The following is a 20,836-nucleotide window of genomic DNA, read 5'->3' as shown; positions in this document are numbered from 1 at the left end:
TGGTTGCTCTGCGTCAGATTGTTGTGCAGAGTAAAAGTGTGGAAGTGGAAACAGTGTAGCTCATTGCCAGAGCCAGGGATCGGACCTGGGGCTTCATACCTTCAGTCTGACGCGCTCCCGACTGAGCTACTCGGGCAACTCCGGAAAGACCCGGAAGAGCGCTATTAACTGTGCGCTGTTTCTGCTGTCACTCATCTCCTGCAACAGGCCCGTAGCCAGCCTAGTGGAAGGGGGGTTCTTTTTTTCAAAAAGTGGACCTTTTTGCAGTTTTTCCCCTCATTTTGTATTCAATTATGAGGTTTAAATACTTCATTTTGGTTACTTTTTATGCACTAATTTGTGCTGGATTAGCTTGTCTGCTGGTATCTTAACGAGGACGCTTTTTGATGCACCGAAAATATTTACTACAATGTTGTCAAATTGCTTACCAAGATCATGTACCACCTTTTTCAGTCCAAACACACGCATGCACGCACGCAGACACACAGACACATGCGCACACACACACACACACACACACACACACACACACGTGAATGGAGCGCCGACACATCACACATATTCAGGGTAAAAATCTTCTGAATCGGTCACTGTAGCTAGCTAGTCCCACTGGATGGATAATGGTCAGAATTTACTGTGTTCTTCCTTGACCCATGCTACACCCCTCCACTGAGTTTCGTGAAAATCGGTCTTGTAGTTTTTGTGTAATCTGACAGACACAGACACACACGAGTAAAAACATTAGCTACCTTCTGCGTGGAGTTGACGACTGTTTGCTAGCACGTAGTTAGCGTTATCTATCTCAACTGTTAGATTAGGTAGTAAATATAACAACCTTACCCTGTTTGGCAGTGTTTTTGAACATATGTTCAATATTCTGCGACAATGACGCTGCTGCCTGCTTTCTCTCCCGTCTCTCCTGCTCTTTTCACCCCATACTCACTATCCAGCTTGATGTCGTTTGCATAACGTCAGTTGCTGCGCACAGGGCCAATTTGGTGCCCTAGGCAAGATTTTAAGTGGTGCCCCCTGCATCGCAGGGTCATTGTGTTCATACACTCACAGACTGCATAGCTTTATGTCTTTGAGATCTTCTTTATTTTAGAAACAAAACCCCCACACAAACAGTATAAAAACAGTATTAAAGAAACAAGTGACGTAAAATGAATTATAAATACAGTATTATAAAAGTATTGCACGAAAAAACGATATTACAGACACCTTAGTGCAATATGCATAATGTAGCAATGTTCTACAGCAGGGGTAGTCAATTATGTTGTGTCAGGGTCCACATTTCTTGGTCAAGGTATAATCAAGGTCCAGACATGGACTAAATCTGTGAATTAGTCATTTACCCCGTTGCTTATATTTAGTACATTCATTTCACAAAGTACAAAAATCAACTGGTTAAATAAATGTATATATTTGTATTAAAATGGTTTCAGACCACTTACATTTTAATTTGTTAAAGATTATTGTAGTCATATAGATAAACATAATAGAAACTTTCAAGCATTTTGTGTCTTATTAGATTAAAGTCTGTAGCATTTCCCTTTGTCCCACTGTGCACTGCACAAAATTAGTGTTGAAAAATGAGGGCGAAGACGATTGAGTAATTCAGGGTGCGGGTTCTGGGGAAGATGTTAACAACTGGAGACAAGTCAAAAAACAGCTCAAAATCTCCATGAAATCAGGCAGATTTGGACTCAAACATATCTTTGCTTCACAACCACACATCAGCAGCGGAAAATCCCATATCAAGCAACATTATATATGCAAACTGGACGCGGTGCCGGTGGGTGTGATGGAAACGTGTCGCTGCTGAAACGCGTCTGCACTGAAATCCGCTGCGTCCGCCGCTGCCGGACGAGTTTCTAGGTGAACACAAGCTATGGCACCGTGACCCCCGGTCGTGTGCGCACTTTTATATTTTAGAGGCGAGGTTGACAATGTCCAATTTTAGCTGCTTATGTATAGAAATCAGCAAAACCCAATAGCTGTGTTTGTGTTGTTTTTGACAGTACAAAGTGCCGCTGTTGCCCAGTGCAACTCACTGACTGACTCCCTAACAGCAGCTCTATACAGGACATCCCATATTAACACTCACATCCTATTGGCTAATAACCAGGAATTGCTGTGACTTGGTTCCACACAATAACAAGCACTGAGTGCAACAAACCTCCGTACAAATGTTCACTCTTTCGGGCGCCCCTAGCATTTGCCTATTCCGATAGGGCCGGCCTTGGCTTCGCATGTAATACTCCTGTAAAGGATCATTTTAATGAAGACAAAAAAACGGACTTTGGCTACAGGCATGTGCAATGCCGTGTTTATGTGAGAGCTGTGACGCGCTGTAGCAGCAACTACATGTTTTCTACATCTCATCTCTAATGTGAGACAATAAATACATGCATGTGCAAATAGTGCTACATGTTCAATGAATCGCCAACATTGGAATCGGCAGGGACATGTATCTATGTATTTAATATTGGTTTAGTTATTTATTCCTGTAGTGTAAAATAAAAACCGCAAGAGTAGAAAAAGCATTTTTGCACGACCACGGTGTATTTCTGCGCTCGATCATTGTAGCAGTGAATGACGTCATACAAGCCCGCTGTGTCAATCACAGCCAGTGGGCGGTGTCCAGTGCGCTTATTGGCCGACATTATACTTCAGCGTTTAGTGTCACCGTCTCACAAACACTGAAACCCCAGAGGAGATGAGATGTAGTAAACATGTAGTTGCTGCTACAGCGCGTCACAGCTCTCACATAAACACGGCATTGCAGGAGATGAGTGACGGCAGAAACAGCGCACAGTTAATAGCGCCCTTCCGCGCCGATGCTCCGTTGCCGGAGTAGCTCAGCTGGAGAGCAGCAGGGTGACGATCCGGAGGATCCGGGTTCGAGGTCTGGCCCGGCAATGTGTGACTTGACATCCAGCCAATGTTTTTTTATTTGCAGGACGATGTCAAGCAGCGACCATGATTGCACTGCGCTGTATAAGTCATGCTCGCACTGTCCCGGGCCTTTGCTTTTGTATGCAGGATAATCCATGCCAGAATTAAAAATGAATACACAGAGAAAATCATCAATGAATCAATACATGTTGAAAGAAATAAATGAATACATCAATAAATAAATAGACATTTAGACAATAGACATAGGTCAATATGCAGCGGCTCGTTTGGAAAACCGAGCTCAACATCCTTCCCCAACAAATAGGCCACGACTTGCCGCAGCCCTGTAGACGGGGCGTCCATTTTCCACATGAATTTACTAGCTAAGAGTTGTATTGTTGTGCAGAAGCTATTTTTGACTTTGTTCTGAATCGCACTGTCTGTTACACGTGGCTCGAAGCCCAATGTTTGCGCTACAATGTTAACGTTCATATTTCACACTTTCTATGTTTGTCTTTTTTTTAGCCCAAGTGTCCAGGCTTTTCGCGCATGTAGACGATGTGCAAAAAGAAGCGCACTTTCCCGCTCCAGCGCCGCGCTGTTATGTCATGCTGTAAATATAGTAGTACTGTGATGAGCCAGTCGGCTCTGTCACTGATTGAATTGGCTCTTATTAACCCTAATTGGACTGAGCATTGCGACCAATCACGGGATGTCATACCGGGAGCAGATGGGGATATAAGCAGTGCTCAGAAGACACAAGAGAGACTCTTTCTACGGCTAGCATTGCTTGTGTTGGTTTGTGTGCAGATAATAGGGGGCTGCTTGTTTTTACATGTGCAGTGTGCAGTGTGCAGTGTGCGCCAAATGCTGGGGAGCTGTTCAGTTGACGGGAGCTCTCTGACTCTATTTTAAATCTATATGTGTTTGTTTGTGGGATTATGTGTATTTGATTACATGTTTTCATTGGGCAAGGACTTGTATAAAACCAAGTTTAAACATAGTAACAGTTTCTTTGCTTTAATTTATGAATTTATGGTTAGACTTAAACATACTGCTATTAATCAGTCTGTGTAACGGGGCCAAGTGAGTGATTGATTGATTGGATTGTGCTGATCCTATTAGCTATATTCCAATCAATTGATCTAAAACAACAATTAACCCGTTTTTTGTTTTTTTTTGGCTTTACATTGAAGAGTTTGTATTTTGCTTTTATAGTTGAAATTGCTGTTGTAATTGTGGTAACTTATATTGGTGTGTTTATTGTATGGTTTATCTGATGTTTATATTGTGGTTTCTTTTCACTTACATTGGTGTTTATTGTATGGTTTATTTTAGTATTTCTTTAATGAAGGTCAATTGCGGTTTTATTATATTAATTGGTCGTATGTATTTGAGGGAGAAATTAACTTAACTGTTTAATGGATATTTACTTTTTATGGATTGTTTAGTGATACTGTGATTGTTATTCTATTTGCCTAAATTGCACATTGTGTACCCAGCGTATTAAATTGGTTATTAAAAAGACTTGGTTATATACTTCCTCTTGGCTTTTCACTCTCCCTTTAACATCACTAATTTTAGCTTCCAGCGTTATTCGACCAGACCGTCCGGTAAACCAAAGGTGGTGGCAGCTACACGCTCCTCTGTCAAATCCAGTTAGGACACGACCTTACTAGGACAGGTTTCGTTACAGTACATTTTGATGATCCTGTACTGTTATCCTTGCCAGCAAAGGCAGATGTGACAAATGAATGCATAACAATAATATTAGTAAATTGGGTTTGATGTATAAGGTGTTGTAGATTATGCAATAGAGGGCGGTGACGTGCACTAGGAGACTATACTATTTTGTGCATATGGCTCTCCTAATATTTTCGGTCAGCTTATTACCCAAAATATCAAATACTCTTCAGGATTGCATTCCACAAATAAAGCCAATCCGTTTTTAGTGTTTCTCTGAACACATCCAAGCTTACCTAGGCGCTACATATTCTTTTCAATTACCCGTAATTCTGATCTGTATTTTGGCTTGTTAATAGAAGATATTGAAGTTGGACTCCTAATTCAAAATAACCAATATGTATCTCAACGTAATTTACTGACAGACATCACTCTTTATCACTTTCACTTTTGAAGGAACTGCTTTGTATTCTGTGTATTGTTTTATTGTAGTGCTGCTTCCTTTCTTGGCCAGGTTTTACTTGCAAAAGTGATTTTATTCTCAATGTAAGCTCAAAGTCAAATAGTTTAAATAAGAAAACAATGTATTGAAATGAGAACATCATGAACCTGTGTAATTGTGCTGAAGGACAAGCACTGAAAGCAGAGAGAATTTTGTGTTTGGCATTGAATAGCCTTAAAGAAAACTATGCCGTTTTTGGAAACTTTCATATTTAAGTTGAATGTAGGCAAAAACATTCCAGTCACTCTGAAGAGAGAATACAGTTTACTGTTCGAATAAGTAGCCCCTGAATTGAAGATAAAAATCAAAAGTGCTGTTCGTAATTAGTTTACACTTTTACATCAGATGTCTTGTTTTTGCGTTCCAAATTGAGGAGTTGTGGCATATAATGTAAATGAAGTTACTTCACTAGTAGTGTGATTTCTACGTTGTGTATGTGTGTTTGTATATATGAACTCATACATTTTTTAAAGATTGTATTTGGAAAACAAATTCAGGTATAGCACGTGTCCCCCTTTTGAATGGGTTCTATATATAACATTTTAAAACGAATGGTTCTGTATAGAACGCTATGTTTGGGGGTTCTTCATGTAACCCCTTTGAAGGGGTTCTACATAGAACCATAAAGGGATCCACCAGAGCGATTACTCGAGGAACCCTTTATGGTTCTGTGCAGAACAATTTCTTCTAAGAGTGTGGAGTGTCGCCACACAATTTCTCTCAGAGGGCTTTTGACCAGTGGCAATCCAATCCTGAATGACGTCACCACTATCCTGTTGTACTTTATGCGAGAGATGTATTAAGTAGTTTATAATGAGAAGAATAACAATAATCGCCTGTTTTTCATAGTTGCCTATAGGTTTTGTATCCATTGTCTCCTTCATATTAGGAAAGGAAGTTGATCCATAGCCTACTCAGAGACAACTGAGAGTTGGTCTCTGAGCAGCAGCACAAAGGGGTCGAGTCTCTCAATGTCCGTGTGTTGGAGATATTCCACCATATTGGTCCCAGCCTTTAAAACAATGTTAAAGAAGATGTTAAAGATCTTGTAGAAATATATTGCAGAAGAGCAGAACTACAATCACACTTTTTCAATGCTATTGCTGTTTTCTACCTCCCTGGTGAGGTACCAATGCGGGAAGTTTGTGAGAGTATTTCTAAAATGTGTATGATCCAATACACACAGTTATTTAAAAAGCTGACGTCTTGTACATGCTCACCAGAACCAAGCCTAATTAAATAACACATTTAATATTAAATAAGTACATGTGCAGTAGCCACTTGGACAATTACAGATCCCCAGGTCAAAACACAACAGAAAGACATGGAAGATCGTATTTTCAAATCACACCTGTGGCCCCCCTAACTGTAATTTGTTATTAGTGGGTCAAAGGATTTATTTGGTTCAAGTGATAATAAGATCATATTTTGAAATGAAACACTACAGGATGTCATATTTAAAATGACTGTGAGTACCTTTCTTTATTGACGGTTCTGAGGGGGGCAGGGATTAGTTGAGTGTGCTAATTGGAGCTGTGAAGTGTGCAGAGAAAATACAAATGTTTTCTTTTAATATGAAAACAAAGAACTTTTTTTTAACACCGACCTGGGATTGTGTTTCTTTCCAAGTTTCCTTATTGTTTCTGAGAAGAGACTGTTCACTTGCAAAGTGAACTGGACCCGTGTGACTCGCAGGTAAGGAGAGCCCGTGTTGAACTAAGATGGCTACAGTGAGTTTTCCTGGACAAAGCTCGGGCAAAGGATAGCGCAGAGTGCACCTGCACCTGAGATTGTGTTGAGAAGCTTTGTGATAAGAGCAGGTAAAGAGGGAAAAGAAACACAAGTCAGCAGCAATAGTATTTTCTTTCTTTGAAGCACACATTTTGTTTTAACTGAAACGGGACTACAACTTTTGAAAGGGAAATAGTTGCTAGTGCACTGTATTTGTATTGAGTTTATTAGAAGAAAAAAAGCTTATATTTTGGACAGAACTAACTCGTTTGGCATGCAACTAGCAGCAAGCGATGAGAAGCAAACAAAACAGCAAGTTAGCAAGTTACAGGCTGTCCTAGGTCCGGGGGTGCTTATGGTTGTTTATGGGTTCCCTTACCTTAGCCAGTGTCATGTACGGGTGTCCGTACCTTACTAGAGTGTTTGTTTTTATTATAATATATATATATATATATTATAATATATAATAATGTAATATTTCAGATAAATCGTCACAATGAGTGACACCAGCATTATTGGTTTTTTGAGAAATAAAAAAACAGAATGTAGAGAAGAAAATGTTGGAAGGAAGTTGGGAGAAAGACTGGTCTTCGAAGGAGCACCGGGACTGGTGGAAGCAACAACAACCAGATAAGACAGAGAAAGGAATTGTGATATTGTGTCAGGTTGGTGAGAATCAAGAAAAGAAAATAACAGAAATGGAAGATCATCATAAACAGTAATGTGAATTGAGAGCAGAAGTTGTGAAAAATACGATAGAATTAATAGAACTACAAGGCAAATTAGAAGGGCAAGAAAAGTGGTCAGAAAAGGTGAAGGTGTAGGTGCGCGATGTGCTGCCGTGTTAGGAGCGCGTCGCGACACAGATCACTCCGAGGACGACAGGCCCGATTGGGATGATTTAGATCGCAAAGCATGGGAATATGAAAAAGGAGGTTTTGCTAGCGCTCCTCCCCCATATAATCCGGAATATAAATCAATCACTGATTTTGGTTATAATAATACATTGTATCCAGATCTGACCGCTCTGAAAACGGTCCCAGCTGCACCCATGCAAGTCAAAACTAGACAGAGTAAAGAGGAAGGTCAATCAATAGTCTATATGACTAAAACCCATGTCCCCTTCTCCCCAGGAGAAAAAGAAATGATATGGGCGTCCCTCCCAAAATTAAAACCAAACCAGGGTAACACAACTTTTTGGGATATTCTAGATGAAAAGATGGTTATTCACCTCCTTCACCCGCACGATGTACACATCATCGTGAAGGCTAAATGTCCGCCCAACATTTGGATACAGTTACTACGAGAATATCAGACCGGGGAGTGGGCTAATGTAGCCTCTACAGATGAGGAGGAAATAACAGAACTTTTTCACAATGGATCAAGAAAACTGAGATAGTGAAATAATGAAATAATCGAGTGGGATTATTTGACATTTTATTCTAAATAATCATAAGCTTAAATAATAAGTTATAAGGGCTGTTTGAGACACTGCAGGGTCAATAAAACATGCCACAGATCGGATATCTGAATTATCTTTAGATATCAATGTGTATGTGCTTTGTGTGTTTATGTATATGTATAGTTTGAAGGTGATATAAGGTAAATGTCTATGTTTTGGCAATCATTTTAGAATTATATTTAAAAATGTAACAACAGATTTATCATATTCATGAGGATCTTTGGCTCTATACAGAGTGCCTCAAGCATCAGAAATCAGAAAGAAAGACTATTATAAGAAAAGTAATCCAAAATATACATTGAATAAACAGATGGATAATAATAGTAATACATAAATAGTCATGGTGTCTCCACAAGAAGAACCAGAATTTGTTTGTTAAACATCATGTTATGGACAAGCTCTGTCAAAAGTCAAATTCAAGGAAACGAAAGGCTAGAAGAGAGCCTGGTGCAGCCCTGACAGCCTGTGAAAGCAGGAGAATGTAAACAGTCTGGTGACATGTTACAGTCTTTCAGAAAATGTTTGGTTATTGGTGCCTAGCATATAATACCTGAAATGAAAGTCAAAGTAGACCATGGTTTTAAGATGAGTGATGTAGGAAAAGGGTAAGATACCGCAGAAGTATAAGATTACAACTATAGAATAAGTAAGCTCAAGTAATATAAAATGCTTTACAGGAGAAAAGTAAGAATGGAAAGGAAGAGTAAAAGAGAAGGTGTCCTAGGATTATGGGAATCATTATTGAGATCAATGGCCTATTGGCTAATATTTTGTTAGGTACATATATGACTTCAATAAACGAATAATGGAGTGACATCTGTATAAATATAAATAAAACATATTGATAAAAAAACCTGAATACATTTCTTGTAAGAAATTAAGAATAGGAGAAAGAATAGCTGTTAGAATGCAGAGCAATGTTAACCAAAGTTGAAGAGGGTTTGAGTAAGTTGACGAGGGTCTGAGTAAGTTGATAAGGCTTGGGAAGCAGGAAAAGGTGAGTTTGATGTGTGTGAGACAAATGTGCTGCCACTTTTAGCACAGAGAGCTTCTGATGGTGATTGAATGAAACGTGGGAAAATAAATAAACTTGATGTAGGATAAATGAATAAATAATTGAATGAGATATGAGCCGCAGAGACCTCCCACATTGGAAAGTGGACTACAGCAGATAATCCTCTCCTCTCCCAGGGCAGGGTGATTAAGTGGGGACGCGTGTGAAGAGTGCAGGTGGACCCAGGTGAGTTGTGAAAGAAAGAAGAAACAAAAATAATAAGGCACGCGTGCAAACAATCAAAATAATACTAAGTGAATAACAAATTAAACAATAAAGTGAAAGATAATCAACACACAAAATAATGGCAATATAGAACCAAACAAAATACACAAGCCATATTGCATAAAGTGAAGTGAAATATAAATATAATAAGTAATGGTGATTAAGGAGCTAATTAACACCGTCCGTGACATTTACATTGGTTGGGTGTGTGGATACCAGTAATAATTTTTGTTTTATTGAAATACAAAATAATTCTATTTTTCCGAAGTGCTGAACTTTAATACAGTCTAGAAAGATTAATTTTTTGTCTTGGGCTATATTATTATTACCATAGTTTTTCTATTGTATAAGTATCTTGGAGTAGAGGCATAGGTGGGCATGTGGGCAGAGGAGTAGGAAGGCCGGTCAAGCAAATAAGCTTGCTAAGGTACGCAGCAGCAGCAAGCAGCCCCCACATCCAGCCAGCCAGCCAGTCTGGCTGGCAGTGACTGAGTGGTTGACAGACGGCAAGCAACGGAATGTACGTGCTCTGTGATGTCATAGCAGTCAGCTGAGAGAGGCTCGTGATGTCATCGCTGAGCTGGCTGGCTGACTGGCTGGCTGGCGGGCTGGCTGGCTCTGTGTGTGTGTGTGTTTGTGTGTGTGTCTGTTTTTCTGTTTGTCAGTCTGTCTGTCTGTCTCTCTCTCTCTCTCTCTCCCTCTCAATTCATTTGTATTGTCAAAAGCAATTGGACATACATACATTCATATATACACTCACCTAAAGGATTATTAGGAACACCTGTTCAATTTCTCATTAATGCAATTATCTAACCAACCAATCACATGGCAGTTGCTTCAATGCATTTAGGGGTGTGGTCCTGGTCAAGACAATCTCCTGAACTCCAAACTGAATGTCTGAATGGGAAAGAAAGGTGATTTAAGCAATTTTGAGCGTGGCATGGTTGTTGGTGCCAGACGGGCCGGTCTGAGTATTTCACAATCTGCTCAGTTACTGGGATTTTCACGCACAACCATTTCTAGGGTTTACAAAGAATGGTGTGAAAAGGGAAAAACATCCAGTATGCGGCAGTCCTGTGGGCGAAAATGCCTTGTTGATGCTAGAGGTCAGAGGAGAATGGGCCGACTGATTCAAGCTGATAGAAGAGCAACTTTGACTGAAATAACCACTCGTTACAACCGAGGTATGCAGCAAAGCATTTGTGAAGCCACAACACGTACAACCTTGAGGCGGATGGGCTACAACAGCAGAAGACCCCACCGGGTACCACTCATCTCCACTACAAATAGGAAAAAGAGGCTACAATTTGCACAAGCTCACCAAAATTGGACAGTTGAAGACTGGAAAAATGTTGCCTGGTCTGATGAGTCTCGATTTCTGTTGAGACATTCAGATGGTAGAGTCAGAATTTGGCGTAAACAGAATGAGAACATGGATCCATCATGCCTTGTTACCACTGTGCAGGCTGGTGGTGGTGGTGTAATGGTGTGGGGGATGTTTTCTTGGCACACTTTAGGCACCTTAGTGCCAATTGGGCATCGTTTAAATGCCACGGCCTACCTGAGCATTGTTTCTGACCATGTCCATCCCTTTATGACCACCATGTACCCATCCTCTGATGGCTACTTCCAGCAGGATAATGCACCATGTCACAAAGGTCGAATCATTTCAAATTGGTTTCTTGAACATGACAATGAGTTCACTGTACTAAACTGGCCCCCACAGTCACCAGATCTCAACCCAATAGAGCATCTTTGGGATGTGGTGGAACGGGAGCTTCGTGCCCTGGATGTGCATCCCACAAATCTCCATCAACTGCAAGATGCTATCCTATCAATATGGGCCAACATTTCTAAAGAATGCTTTCAGCACCTTGTTGAATCAATGCCACGTAGAATTAAGGCAGTTCTGAAGGCGAAAGGGGGTCAAACACAGTATTAGTATGGTGTTCCTAATAATCCTTTAGGTGAGTGTATATATATATATATATATATATATATATACATACATACATGCTAGAAAGTCATTACTATGTTATCTTAAAGGCTAACTAAGCAGAACATATATCATTATCGAACAGAGTTCATAGGTCTATACATGGTATTAGGGAACAGGCACGTAGGTCATTCTGTTTGACATTGTCTCCAAGGTTCTCATTGTAAATAACAAAGAGAAATCAAACTACCTTATGGCCTCCTGACCTTCTAGCTTGACCTTATCTTTCTTAAGTATACAAGAGAGAAAAACAGTTGTGAGAAAAGAATTTCTAACTTTCCTTCCACACATACATACATACATACATACATACATACATACATACAAACCAGAGGCATGCAAAAAAATATAAAGAGGAAGAAAATGTTGTATAGCACATACAAAAGGGATGGTGATGAAACAAAATACATAGAATATGTTGAGCTGCAAAGAGATCTTAAGAAAGGGATCAGGAAAGCAAAGAGGGAAATAGAAAGAAACATAGCTCTTGGAGCTACAACCATTGCAATGAGCTTTTTTCAAAATTACAACAGCAAGCGGTCAATTAAGGAGGAGGTGAAACAGATAAAGGGCAAAAATGGAGGTATCTTGGAAAACGAACAAGATGTGGCAAATATTCTAAATGAGTATTTCACAGAGGTTTTTACAAAAGAAAAAACAGATGACATGCCACAGGTTGACAATCAATCCAGTCAAACCCTAAGAGAGATCAGGATAAATGAGGAGGAGGTACTAAAGGGACTAGCAGAATTAAAATCAAACAAATCACCTGGGCCAGATGGGATATTTCCAACAGTACTTAAAGAAATGAGGGAAATTATGTATAGGCCGTTAACTCGATTATTTCAAATGACACTTAGAACAGGGGATGTTCCCACTGACTGGAAGACAGCAAATTTCATACCAATCCACAAGAAAGGGGACAAAACTGAGCCAGGAAATTACAGACCAATCAGTCTCACCTGCATCACCTGTAAAATGTTGGAAAAAATGATTAGACAGAAAATAGAGGAGCATCTCAATGAAAACCATATTCTTGGAGATAGTCAACATGGGTTTAGACGAGGCAGATCATGTCTTACTAACTTAATACATTTTTTTGAACATGCAACTGCAGCTGTAGATCACGTGAAAGCATATGATATGATATACTTAGATTTCCAAAAAGCTTTTGATAAGGTTCCACACCAAAGACTGATCCTCAAATTGGAAGCTGTAGGCATTCAGGGTCATGTAAGTAGATGGATTATGAACTGGTTGATGTATAGGAAACAGATTAGAGGAGTCACTTCTAACTGGAGTGAGGTTGTTAGTGGAGTTCCACAGGGATCAGTACTAGGGCCTTTGCTTTTTCTAATCTATATTAATGATCTGGACTCTGGGATACTTAGCAACCTTGTCAAATTTGCAGATGATACTAAAATAGGTGGCTTAGCAGATACAATCTTGGCAGCACATGCTATTCAGAGGAACTTAGATAAATTCAGTTGTGGGCTGACACCTGGCAAATGAAATTCAATGTGGACAAGTGCAAGGTAATACATGCAGTAAAACAAAAATGTCCACTATAATTACACTATGGGAGGTACAGATCTAGATGAAGTAATGCATGAGAAAGACCTAGGAATCTATGTGGATTCACTTTCTCCATCCAAACAATGTGGGGAAGCAATACAAAAGGCATACAGAATGCTAGGGTATATCGTCAAAAGTGTAGAATTTAAGTAATGTTAAGACTGTACAATGCGCTAGACCTCATCTGGAATACTGTGTACAGTTCTGGGCACCACACTTCAAGAAGGATATTGCTGCTTTAGAGACAGTTCAGAGGAGAGCAACCAGACTTATTCCAGGTCTGAAGGGAAAGTCCTACTCGGAGAGACTGAGGGAACTGAACCTTTTCACCCTGGAACAGAGGAGATTACGTGGGGACTTGATCCAAGTCTTCAAAATCATGAAAGGTTCCTCAAACCAGAGGAGCTTTTCCAGATCAGCAGGGACACACGCACCAGGGGACAACAAATGGAAATTGGGCTTCAAGGCATTCAAGATGGAAAGTGGTAGAAGCTGAAAGTTTGGGAACATTTAAAAATAGACTGGATAGGATCCATGGATCACTTAGATATTAATGGACACCAAACGAGCATGATGGGTCGAATGGCCTCCTCTCGTTTGTAAACTTTCTTATGTTCTTATGTTCTTATGTTCTTATGAATGTTCCCTAAGCATGTTTCAAATGTTCCCTAATTTATGTTACAAATGTGCCTTAGCACCTCTCTCTCTCTCTCTCTCTCTCTCTCTCTCTGTCTCAATTCAGTGCATTTGTATTGTCAAAGCAATTGGACATGCATACATACATACATACATATATATGGAAAATAAACAATATGTGTACATCTCTGCATTAATGGTGCCCTAACAGATGTGCAAGTTACATGACAGACAGACAGACAGACACTCACACACACTTTCACACACACACACACACACACACTTTCACAGACAGACAGACAGACAGACACACACACACACACACACTTGTATACCTGACACGTATAGAAGACTGGATAGGGAGATATAAATAGCAATGGGGAGACTCTTGTACTTGGTGTGGCTCTATCCATATAGTGGGGCCAGCAGCCACTTAGCAGGTGTAGCAATAGAAGCTCAGCCTGGGGAGACTGGATTTAGCATTTCCTCTCCATTTTGATAAGTATCCTTAATCATTTCTGCAAAATACTTCTATGATACCTATGTATGTTTTTTACTTGTACTATATTATACTATCAAGTATCAGTGTACACATACAATGTGACCTGTTACATTAATACAGAGGCCACGGAAGGCCAGATCACTAATAGCCACTGTCCCCTGATATTACACTTTTTTACAATCACTTTGGCACTCATTTCAGAACCTTGATGTCATTTTTCAAAACTCTAGACACTAAACTCACACCCGATGATCAAAATGCACATTTTTCAATTGCTTGGATACAATACACATCAACCTCAGATCATTTGTTCATTGAACTAAAATGATACAACTTAACGTCAAAGTATTACCATTTCAAAATGCAATTCACACATTACATCTGAGATCACTGTCTATTCATTTCATTACAAAGATCTAACTATCAATTGATACAGCTGCTCAAAATGATAAGTGACTGTTGCATTACTCTTAATTCATAGTTTTATGGAAACTGACGAACAGTATTCCATGTTTCGATCATGAAAGTTTCAGGATAATGAGATCCATTGACACCAATAACCGAGGAGCATGAACCAGTTGGACTACATTATCTATGGATGTAATATTTCATCATCATTCATCATCATGTAGCACTTTTCCACACCATGTTTTCAGTGTGGAAGGAAAGTTAGAAATTCTTTCTCTAATACCTGTTTTTCTCTCTTGTATACTTAAGAAAGATAAGGTCAAGCTAGAAGGTCAGGCCAGAAGGTAGTTTGATTTCTGCTTGTTATTTACGATGAGAATCTTGGAGACAATGTCAAACAGTATGATTGAAGTGCCTGCTCCCTAATCCATGTGTTGATCTATGAACTCTGTCCTATAATGATATAAATTCTGCTTAGCTAACTTTTAAGATAACATAGTAATGACTTTCTGATTATAACCAGCTCTTTGATTTTTGTGAATAAAAGCTCTGACTGTTAAAATGAAGGCAGAGCGACTTTGGGATCTTCTTGAGTCACTGTTCCTCTCCACGCTGCGTGTATTAAAGGCTTTGCAACTAACGCTCCAACCTGGTTGAAGATGATTGTTCTTCCACATCAGATTTGACATTACTGTATGTATGCAGGCCCTTGTAATTGCTTTTCCAATACTGCCAACTGGTTATTGATGATTGATTTCACATTGTGGTACGAGTATCGAGTGAAATGAGTGCTATCCACCCGAGCAACACAGTGATAACATGGAGCCGGCAGGTCATCCAGGTCACAATAGAGGTCAAGCAGTGGGAGGAGGAAGACGTGGTGGTCAAAGGAATGGAAGGGGACATGCACCCCTTCTGAGAGGTGGTCGTGGGCCTCGTCATAGAGGAGGGCTTAGGCCTCACCAGAGAGGCAGCCATGGGCCTCATTTGAGAGGTGTTGGGGGAACGTGGTAGAGGACAAGGCCACGGACCAGACAGCGGCAGCAACAGCAAATAGTGTCCAGTGAAATCCGAGAAATAGTTGTAGAACATGTTGTAAATCATGGCATGACCATGACTGAGGCAGCTACAATGATTCAATCAAACCTCAGAATCAACTCAGGATCAACTGTGGCCTCAATCATCAGAAATGTCCGTACTGAGAAGCGGCAAGTCTTCAGCATGCACTAAACATTAGGCTACTCTCAATTGTCAAATGACTGTATACTGCATACCAATGTGTAGCACAGAGTATAGTGTGCCTTTTGAAAGAAATGCAGACAGAGTGAAGCAGCTGATGACTGAGTATGTTCAGGTATGTTCAGTTTCAAGATGCCTCTTGTGAAAAATGGTTGTGAGAACCTGAACCTGAACACAGGGCTGATGGAAATTTAGAAGTACAGTAATCAATCCTTTGTTTTGCTTTTTACACTAAGCCAGGTGAGGAACACTGCAGTTGACATTTTACTGTAGTTTTGTTCTTTTTTGTAGCTAATTATTGTTGCATGGATTCAAAGAAACCTATGGTGTGATTTGATTGTATTGCATCAATACATTTCAGATTTTGTTCAATGATTCCACTGTGTCTGTAGTATTCTCTCTACTAGTCCTTTTACAGTGATGTATTTATGTGTAGTACCATAATGAAACATGTATCACATATTTTGTACTACAATATTTAATGATTGTACGAACAACTACACAGTGAAACTATCGGTATCTTCTGTGTTACTATGTTACTATGGTATTTCATGATAAATGAGTTATTTGAACCAACAAGTCTGCAAGTGCTAGGTTTCTTTAAATATATGAATGCACAATGCAATGTTTTGAACATTGGACAGCCTGTGTTACAAGTGATGACCGTTTTGAGTTTTGTGTCTAGAGTTTTGAAAAATGACATCAAGGTTCTGAAATTAGTGACAAAGTGATTGTAAAAAACTGTATATTCATCCTATTTAATGTGCTCTTTTAAAATGTACTTTTCTTTTTTATGTTGCCATTTCTGTTCTACCAATGTTTCAGTTGTTAGCCAAAGATTGACAGAGTACATCTCATACACACAGGCCAGACAGCAAAGATTTCTTTTTGAAATTCAATTACAAATGCTGCATGAACTCATCAATACGATTAGAGCTCCTGAAAGCAATATAACTAACTCACTCTACAGCATCTCATTAGCAGTGAAAAGAAACCAAGAAAGTTGGGACAGTCGACTGTTTACCACTATGTAACATCACCTTTTCTTTTAATAACACTTATTAAGCACTTGGGCACTGAAGACACCACTTGGTTAAGTTTAGCAAGTGGGATTTCCCCCCATTCATCCATTATGCATTTCCTCAGCTGCGCAACTGCACAGGGCCTTCGTTGTCTTAATTTGCACTTCATAGTGCGCCACACATTCTCAATTCGGAGACAGGTCAGGACTGCAGGCAGGCCATGCTAGCACCCGCACTCTCTGCCTACGCAACCATGCGCTTGTAATCTGGGCAGAATGTGGTTTGGCGTTATCCTGCTGAAAAATGCAGGGACGTCCCTGAAAAAGATGATGTCTCGATGGCAGCATATGTTGCTCCAAAATGTGTACATCTCTTTCTGCAAAAATGGTGCCCTCACAGATGTGCGAGTTACATGACAGACACTCATACACACTGTCACACCCATACACACACAAACACACACTTTTACAGACAGACACACGCACACACACACACACACACACACACACTTTCACAGACAGACAGACAGACACACACACTTTCACACACAATCACTTTCACAGACAGACACACACACACAAACTTACATACATACATACATACATACATACAGTGAGGGAAAAAAGTATTTGATCCCCTGCTGATTTTGTACGTTTGCCCACTGACAAAGAAATGATCAGTCTATAATTTCAATGGTAGGTGTATTTTAGCAGTGAGAGACAGAATAACAACAAGAAAATCCAGAAAAACGCATTTCAAAAAAGTTATAAATTGATTTGCATGTTAATGAGGGAAATAAGTATTTGATCCCCTATCAATCAGCAAGATTTCTGGCTCCCAGGTGTCTTTCATACAGGTAACGAGCTGAGATTAGGAGCACTCTCTTAAAGGGAGTGCTCCTAATCTCAGCTCGTTACCTGTATAAAAGACACTTGTCCACAGAAGCAATCAATCAATCAGATTCCAAACTCTCCACCATGGCCAAAGAGCTGTCCAAGGATGTCAGGGACAAGATTGTAGACCTACACAAGGCTGGAATGGGCTACAAGACCATCACCAAGCAGCTTGGTGAGAAGGTGACAACAGTTGGTGCGATTATTCGCAAATGGAAGAAACACAAAATAACTGTCAGTCTCCCTCAGTCTGGGGCTCCATGCAAGATCTCACCTCGTGGAGTTTCAATGATCATGAGAACGGTGAGGAATCAGCCCAGAACTACATGGGAGGATCTTGTTAATGATCTCAAGGTAGCTGGGACCATAGTCACCAAGAAAACAATTGGTAACACACTATGCCGTGAAGGACTGAAATCCTGCAGCGCCCGCAAGGTCCCCCTGCTCAAGAAAGCACATGTACAGACCCGTCTGAAGTTTGCCAATGAACATCTGAATGATTCAGAGGAGAACTGGGTGAAAGTGGTCTCAGATGAGACCAAAATCAAGCTCTTTGCCATCAACTCAACTCGCCGTGTTTGGAGGAGGAGGAATGACCTCAAGAACACCATTCCCACCATCAAACATGGAGGTGGAAACATTATGCTTTGGGGCTGTTTTTCTGCTAAGGGGACAGGACAACTGCACCGCATCAAAGGGACGATGGACGGGGCCATGTACCGTCAAATCATGGGTGAGAACCTCCTTCCCTAAGCCAGGGCATTGAAAATGGGTCAAATACTTATTTCCCTCATTAACATGCAAATCAATTTATAACTTTTTTGAAATGCATTTTTCTGGATTTTCTTGTTGTTATTCTGTCTCTCACTGCTAAAATACACCTACCATTAAAATTATAGACTGATCATTTCTTTGTCAGTGGGCAAACGTACAAAATCAGCAGGGGATCAATTACTTTTTTCCCCCACTGTACATACATATATATGGAAAAGAAACATTACAAGTATAAATCACAATAAGATGTAATAAAGTACAGATAAACAAAGTGTAATAAAATGTGATCTGTTTGAAAATGCAGGGACGTCACTGGAAAAGATGATGTCTGGATGGCAGCATATGTTGCTCCAAAATGTGTACATCTCTTCTGCAAAAATGGTGCCCTCACAGATGTGCGAGTTACATGACAGACAGACAGACAGACACTCACACACACTGTCACACCCACACACACTAACTTTCACACAGAGACAGACACACACACACACACACACACACACACACACACACACACACACACACACACACACACATACATACATACATATGGAAAAGAAACAATACTTTTATAAATCACAATAAGATGTAATAAAGTACAGAAAAACTAAATGTAAGAAAATGTGATCTTTAATACACACAAATATGTATGGCTGGTCGGATGCGTCTTGGACTCGGGTTCCTCTTCATTACGTATAACGCTTTTGCCTTTTGCTAAAGCTTTCCGTGGAGGGGATCGTGGGTGAGTTTGTACCATTCTTGGGGGGCTCTGCCTTGTTGGGGCGGAGCTGTGATCCAGGTGAACAGCAGATCGGGCATAGGTGGGCATGTGGGCAGAGGAGTAGGAAGGCCGGTCAAGCAAATAAGCTTGCTAAGGTACGCAGCAGCAGCAAGCAGCCCCCCCATCCAGCCAGCCAGCCAGTCTGGCTGGCAGTGACTGAGTGGTTGACAGACGGCAAGCAACGGAATGTACGTGCTCTGTGATGTCATAGCAGTCAGCTGAGAGAGGCTCGTGATGTCATCGCTGAGCTGGCTGGCTGGCTGGCTCTGTGTGTGTGTGTGTCTGTGTCTGTCTGTTTTTCTGTTTGTCAGTCTGTCTGTCTGTCTCTCTCTCTCTCTCTCTCTCTCCCTCTCAATTCAATTCATTTGTATTGTCAAAGCAATTGGACATACATACATACATACATACATATATGTAGCGTAAGGTACACTTATACATTTCAATTAAAGAAGTGAATTCATAGTATCACCTTATCACGAATCCTGGAGTCTTGTAGAACTCAATTTCTGTAATAATTGGACGCAGACACCAATTCCAAAGATATAAATTGTCAAATTTATTTAAAAACAAAGACTAAATGTAGCACTACACTAATTATACAAAAGGGAAAAACTAATTAAAATTCAACTCTAGATCAACAAATCAAAGACAAATCACTTCCGTGACCAAATCAAAGACCATGGGATCCCATAGGATAACACACAAATCGTTAAACAAAAAAGGTTATAAACACATTGACTACAATACCGGTTAGTAATTCTAGGAATCACTAAGAAACAGTTGAAAGTGCTAAATTGCAGTTTCAGAAGATGAAAAAAAACTGTAACTGATGGGATATGTAGTACTTTATACTCGAGTGGTCTATGCGATTACACCCTGTTGGTGTTATTAAGAACGCCAAGTACCAGAATGCAGAGCGGGACTGTTTTTTGTGCCGTGACTTGTCGGGGGAAAAAGGCGCAGAAAAAACGGACGAGAAGGTGAAGGTAGTATGGCGGTGATGCACGCGTTGGTGAAGTGGGAAAGCGGGGTCGACAAAGACTCTTACAGCGTGATTCCCACTGCTTGCTTTCGCAATTTTGATTTATTCAGCATTGCTGATGATGACGAAGAGACGACTCGAAACTTCAGAGCAGAGTGGAGAGACACGAACAAACCTCCAAAAGGTGGATGGCCTGTCCATGAAGCGCAGATCATTATGACTGGTAACAATGTTTATTTAAAAAAAAAAACATTAAAGTCTTTACATGCTATTTGATATATACAATCACAGTATATTTGAAATGAATGTTTAAGTTATTAATGTGTTGTACTTCTAACATACTCTTATAACATGGTAGGTGGTGGTGAGGGCGCTAAAACTCGTCATACTTGACTGGCATTTGTAAGAACGATTTATTGGGTGTTGTGCTTTACAATAAAATCCCCCAAATCACAAAATAAATTAAACCAGAT

The 20,836-nt window shown here is 40.1% G+C and overlaps 1 non-coding gene across 1 annotated transcript; it reads left to right on the top strand.

Moving 5' to 3' along the window:
- Positions 1 to 19,270: 19,270 nt before the first annotated feature.
- LOC136723997 (U5 spliceosomal RNA) lies at positions 19,271 to 19,385 on the top strand. The gene has a single exon (XR_010806921.1). It is a non-coding gene; the product is annotated as a U5 spliceosomal RNA (small nuclear RNA).
- The last annotated feature ends 1,451 nt before the right edge of the window (positions 19,386 to 20,836 follow it).

Source organism: Amia ocellicauda, unplaced genomic scaffold, assembly GCF_036373705.1.
Source record: "Amia ocellicauda isolate fAmiCal2 unplaced genomic scaffold, fAmiCal2.hap1 HAP1_SCAFFOLD_173, whole genome shotgun sequence".
Lineage (NCBI taxonomy): Eukaryota > Metazoa > Chordata > Actinopteri > Amiiformes > Amiidae > Amia > Amia ocellicauda.
This window is presented reverse-complemented; position numbering and strand designations above follow the sequence as displayed.